Below are 6236 nucleotides of genomic sequence, written 5' to 3'. Positions count from 1 at the left end.
ACTAAGAAGAATAAAAACAATGAAAACCACATTTAGGGACATCATATTCAAAGTGCTGAGAATTAAAGACAAAGAAGAGAATCTGAAAAGAATCAAAGAAAAAAGAGACACATTCCCTTCAAAGTAACAGGAAGACTGATAGCTGACTTGTTGGTAGAAACTATGGAAGCCAGAAGATAATGCTTTAACATCATTAGACCTGAAAGGAAACTGCAACACGAAGTAAAATTATATCAAGTGAAAATGTACTCCAACAGTTAAGCCAAAATAAAGATATTTCCCAACAAACAAACTTTAACAAAGTTTGTGTCTAGAACAGGACTATAAGATTTACTAAGGGAAAAGTTTCAGGTGGAAGGAAAATAATCCTAGATGAAAATAGTAAACTTTGGGAAGGAATAAGGAGCACTAGAAAGAACAAATACGTGTATAATTTTTTTTTAATACTAACTTTTGAAAACAAAAATAAGGAGAAGATTTATGAGAACATAATGTAGGAGTCAAATGTTAAATAGTGTCACAAAGAATGGGAGGATCCAAATGACCTTAAACTATCGTAAGTTTCTTGAATTACTTGTGAGGTGGCAAAAATGTTGACTTACAATATATACTGAGAAGCTAGAAAGGCACAAGAATTTTCTAGGATAAAAGCTACAAGAAAATCCAGAATGGATGACAAAAAGATACTGGAGGAGAAAAATGGAAAATAAGTACTTCAAAAGCAGGTAGAAAAGGAGGCATAGAAGAACAAAGAATAAATGGGAAAAATAGAAAAAAATAGAAAGTAGAAAGAATTAAATAAACTATTTCAGTAATTATAGAAATACATGGACTCAGCACTCCAATCAAAAAAGAAAGATAAAATAATTTTTTTAAAAAAACATAAGACTCAATTATAGGCTCTTTACAATAAGTAGAGACTTCAAAGTTTAATGTATTTATCTGATGAAGTGCCCCAGGTTTGAGTTCTAGCGTCTAATTATAAACTGGTTAAACCTAAGTAAATTACCTAACTTCTCTGAGTCTCAGTTCCCTTATCTATAATAAGAGTAACAATACTTACCTGATATGGGTTTTATGAGAATAAATAAAATTAATGAGAAAAACCAGGACAGCAACTAGAAAACCCTCAATTAGTGATAGGTATTATTGTTCCTCTCATTACCACCACTCATGCTCCCAGTCTCTCTTAGAGAGGGACTCTAATATTGCGGTTAATGGCTTGGGTGCTGGAATCACGCTGCTTGGCTTTGAATTCCAGTGCTGTCAGTTACTACCCCCATGACCTTGAGTAAGTATTTAAACTCCCTGCACCTTGGTTTTCTCACCTATAGAATGGGTACCTCTCAGAATTGTGAAGCTAAAATGAGGTCATCTGTTAAGACACTTAACACATTGCCTGGAACATGAGTGCTCTCTACACAGCAGCCCGGGGGACTATTAAATCATAAATCAGATAATGTCAATCACTTGCTCAAAAGCTTTCAGTGTCTTCCCACTGCACATAGAGTAAAAGCCAAAAACTTTACAATCACCTATCATGTCCCTTGAGATCCCTTACCTCCCTGAGCTCATTGACTAGCTTACCCCTTGCTTATTCCACTGACTCTGGACACACCTGTCTCCTTGCACTTCCTCAAACGAGTCAGTTATGCTGTCTCTGCCTCATATTAGCTGCTCAAGCTGTCCCAAGGTTATTGTACTGGTAGATAGAGTCCTCCTCCCGGCGAGTTCTTCCCTCTGCAATCACCAGCCCCAGCCCTAGCCCTCAGATCAGCGTGGTTTTACTCCTTTACCCCCGGTGGGTCTTGCTGAAATGCATTATTCAGTGAAGGCATATGGGACCACCCTACGTAAGACTGTACCTCCCTCTTACCCCACCACACTTCCTTGTCGTACTTCCTTGGTTTACTCTTTCCCTTAGAAGAAAACACCACTTAATATTCTTTCCATTAAAATTCTTTATTAGTCTGCTGTATGTTTTCTCCCCCTCCAATATAAGCCCGTGAAGGCAGGGATTTTTGTCTTTGACCATTACTGTAACCCGTAGCAACTAGACAACTATCTGGCACATACGAGGCACTTAAGGAAGACTTATTAAGTAAAAGAATTTAAAAGTTAGTGACCATTGTTATTATTTACTTGTCTGATCATTTCCTCCTCTTTAGTAACCATCCATGGTATTGAGTCACGCCTTCGCAGAGGACATAGCCCAGCTTAGTCCTCACTTCCTCTGGGCAGTCTTCCTTGAATTTCCCATGTCAGTTCCTCCCGTTCTGCCTCTCACAACGTTGATCTCTGTTGTGTGATTATTTGGTTTAAGTTTACCTTTTGTACTAGACCTATATTGGTAGAGACTTCATCAATTACTACTTGCCTCTGTATTCCCAACACTTAGCACAGTGCTTGGCACATAAAAAATACTCAACAAATAATGAATAAATAAATGAATGAATGAATGATCAGAATGAGCTCTTGATTTATTTTGCCTATTGTAAAACCAGTTTTGCATATATCTTGACCCCTCTGGGTGTGCTATATTTAGTGTTTGTTCATGATTAGTAAGCTTTGGCATTTTTAATGTGCCATTCCCTCACCGACACCGAACTGTATAATGTATAACTTAAGCTGAGCTGGGCTCGGGTAGGTATTCACAACATTTCTCATTGGTTTGCATTCAGGGTAAAAGATAAAGAGCAATGGGTTGCCAGTTAGCAAAAATTCATTTGCTATTGTTCAGATCTGTGAAAGCATCCAATTAATATTATACATGAATATTTCACAATAAGAAGGATCCTGGAAATTAGTCTAGTAATAAAAAGAACAAAGTGAAGATAGATGCATTCTTCTTTATTGGGATGGAGAGATTATGGCAACCGCAGTGCAGGCAAGAGGAAGGAATGGTCATTTATTGGGAGCCTGTCACATGCCAGATTCCATTCAAGATACTTTGTATTTATGATCTCATTTGGTCCCAACCGCAAGTGTGGTAGAGATGAAAAAATACCAGCGAATGTGGACATATATGTAGGTATGTATGTGTGCTTTTATGTGTCCACATTTGTGGGTATTGAAATTAACAGGCTCCAGTTCTGTCTCTGCCTCATATTAGCTGCTCAAGCTGGAGCAGGTCAATTCATGCCCTTGAGCTTCAGTTCCTACATTTGTAAAGTATAGATCATAAGGCCTATCTCACAGAGCTAGTATTAAGATCAAATAAAATAATGGACATGAACATTCTTTGAAATATTGAAAGCAAATGTGTGTGTGCCTGTGTGTTGCATGTGTGTGTGTGTGTGTGTGTGTGGTGCTATAAGGATCAAAGCAACAATTTCTCTCTTTGGATATCAAAATATTTTTCCTGGTGAAAGCTACATGTGAGGTGAAGTCATATTGTATCAGCTTATTACCCATTCACTAATTGCAATTCAGTCTAATAAATATATTAATCACCTGTGACATGCTAGACACCAAAAGGCCATGGAAAATAAAATGAACTAAACAGGATCCAGTCTCAAGGAGCTCACACTCGAAAGGAGGAAGCATATGGATATAAAAATAACTAGAAGATTCAAGGCAGAATATGCATAATTCTATAGATATTAAGAAATCACACCCAATGATTGATACAATAAATAGATACTGAGTAACAGCGGTGGGCCAAGGCACTGGTCTCAACCCAACAAAAGAGTGGAGAAGAAATTTTTTTTTTTTAAAGATTTTATTTATTTATTTGACAGAGATAGAGACAGCCAGCGAGAGAGGGAACACAAGCAGGGGGAGTGGGAGAGGAAGAAGCAGGCTCATAGCGGAGGAGCCTGATGTGGGGCTCGATCCCATAACACTGGGATCACGCCCTGAGCCGAAGGCAGACGCTTAACCGCTGTGCCACCCAGGCGCTCCAGAAGAAATTTTTTTTAAAAGCCTGTTCCACGTTCTCATGTGTGAAAAGGGAGAATAAGCTCATAACCCTGAGGATAAACAAGCCAATCTCAGTTAAGTGCTGTGTTGCAAATAAAATAGGGTAAAGTGATCATGAGTTCTGGAACAGCAGGGGTCTGCTAAGGTTTGGGTTATCCGAGCTGAGACGGAGGCAGCTTGGAGCAGAGCTTCTGAGAGAGAAATCTGCCCGGAGTGAAGAGCAGGAGCTAGGACTCTGGGGGCTGGGAGCTCAGAAAGAAGCCCCCGCGTGCAAGCGCGCTGCAGAAACGGGAGGGAGAGAGCAGAGGAGAGGGGAGCGAGGGCGGACCAGACACCCCGCTCCGGACCTGGTGACGGGCTGGGGCTCTAAAGCGAAGCACAATGGGGAGCCAAGGAAGCCTTTAAGAAAGAGAAGCGTTGGGATCCGATTTACATTTTAAAAGAGCAATCTGGTTGCTCTGTGGAGTGGGTAGGCCAGAAAGACGAGATTTTTGCAATCCAGGTCGAGGATAAGGAATGGTGACTTGGGACGAAGCTAGAGGCCAGCTAGCTTTGGGGAAAGGGACAGACGCAGGATATCTTTTGGTGGTAAGCCAACAAGAATTTGAAGAGGAGGGAAAAGGTTGTTTCTAAAAGAAGAACGCGTTAGTGTCTATCTTTAGTTCAAAATCCTTTTATGTCAAACAATACATTAATTCTATAAATATACCTAATGTACATTTAAGCTACTGTTAAAATTCTGTGGCTCTCTAAATATAGTACACGCTCATTGAAGAAAGTGTAAAAAAGAGAAAAGCAAAAATTAAGGGAAACGATATAAATACATATATAATAGAAAATCTGCTATCTACATCTCTAAGACGAGCAGGGCTACATTTCCCCCCAGAACTCTGATTTGATTGGTGTTTCTGAGGCGGTTGTGCACTATCAGATTGTGCCTTTTTTTCTGTAGCATCTTTCGAAAACTGATAACAATTTAACAACTTCCACGCAAATCCTACGTGGGGACATTTCTGCATATACGGGAGATGACTTGCACCCACTGGGGCAAACGCGCCTGGGAATGCCCCGTTGTCTAGCACGACAGGGGCTGGATGGAGCACACTCCGTCTCTCCAAGGCCTTCCATCTACTGCGATCAGACGGACTGCTGTAAATCCGTTCCCAGCCGCGTTTGGACGGGGGTGGAGGGAGGGTGCGGCTATCTACAGCAACAATTGTCTGAGCAAGGACTGAGTAATGCAGCCCCTCGGGGAAGCTAGCCTGGAGACCTTTGTCAAGAAGCAGTCAAACCCTGGAAGGGTAGGCGTACGCGGCCCGCGTGCACTCAGCATCCACAGGAGAGCCCCTGATCATTGTTTGCGTTTGGAGCCCCCTCTGTTTAAACACTAAGGCTTCCACGGAGGTACGGAATGGGCGGGAGCGAGTCGTTGGGGGGCAGGCCGGGGAAGGAGTCCTGTAGAGAGCCGGCTCTGGAGGCTTCCTCCCACTCCCCACGTCGTGCTGCTTGTAGGCTGGATGACGCCGCGGCCAGCCCGCGGGGCTGAAATGTGGCAGGCATCAGCTCCCTGCAGCGTCCTCTCCCCTGCGGCGCGCAGTAATGGATCTGTGCGTCCTAAAAGAGGAAGATAATGCCGGGTTTAGCTTATAAATAGCTGGTTGTACGCTCGCCCTGCGCAGCATTGATTGAGAGAGCCGAGCTGACTATTGATCTAATTTTAACTTACATTTTCGCACGCACCCTCTCCGCCTCCCTGCCGTTGTTCCGGGCGGTGGAGCGCGGGCCACGACTGTCTCGTGCGACCGCCAGGGGGCGGGCCACTTGAGTCCCCGCCGCCCTGCCCGTCTGGCCTCTCTGTTTACGCAGACACACAATGCCGGCCTTTATTGGGTCTGAAAAATAGGAGTTCGATTTTCCTGCGCCGGGATGACCTCATCACTCATGAAAGTCGGAGGAAAACGGGGAATTGGATGACAGGCAGTCAGGAAAATAAAGGTTGCATTTCACCCCCTCCCACGTCACCACCTACACAGAGCACTGGGGCTGTACTTCTGTTTTAAAAACCACTTTGCGGAAGTCGGGGAGTGGGGGAGGGAGGGAGGAGCGGAATGTTAAATTCCTCCCGGTACCCTGGCACCGGAATGCCGAGGCTTCTGTTTAGAAGGTTAATATCACCCGCTGTCTGATTCCAAGGGCTCTGTATTGAACTATCGCCAGATGTCGGGGCACCAACACTCTCTAGGAAAGAGAGACTTGGCTTTCAAATATTATTAGTTATTCCTAAACATGATTCTTCTTGCGAGGTGTAAACAATG

General features: G+C 43.0%; 1 long non-coding RNA gene across 1 annotated transcript; it reads right to left on the bottom strand.

Annotated features, from left to right (window-relative positions):
* Nucleotides 1-4578: 4578 nt before the first annotated feature.
* On the bottom strand, nucleotides 4579-5967 carry LOC117801857. The gene is made up of 2 exons (XR_004624615.1): nucleotides 5648-5967; nucleotides 4579-5535 (listed from the first exon to the last, which is right to left on the bottom strand). It is a non-coding gene; the product is annotated as an uncharacterized LOC117801857 (long non-coding RNA).
* Nucleotides 5968-6236: the final 269 nt, after the last annotated feature.

The sequence above is a fragment of the Ailuropoda melanoleuca genome, chromosome 1 (assembly GCF_002007445.2).
Source record: "Ailuropoda melanoleuca isolate Jingjing chromosome 1, ASM200744v2, whole genome shotgun sequence".
Taxonomy (NCBI): Eukaryota; Metazoa; Chordata; class Mammalia; order Carnivora; family Ursidae; genus Ailuropoda; species Ailuropoda melanoleuca.
Note: the sequence above shows the minus strand (reverse complement) of the source record. Positions and strands in the feature narration are given on the sequence as shown.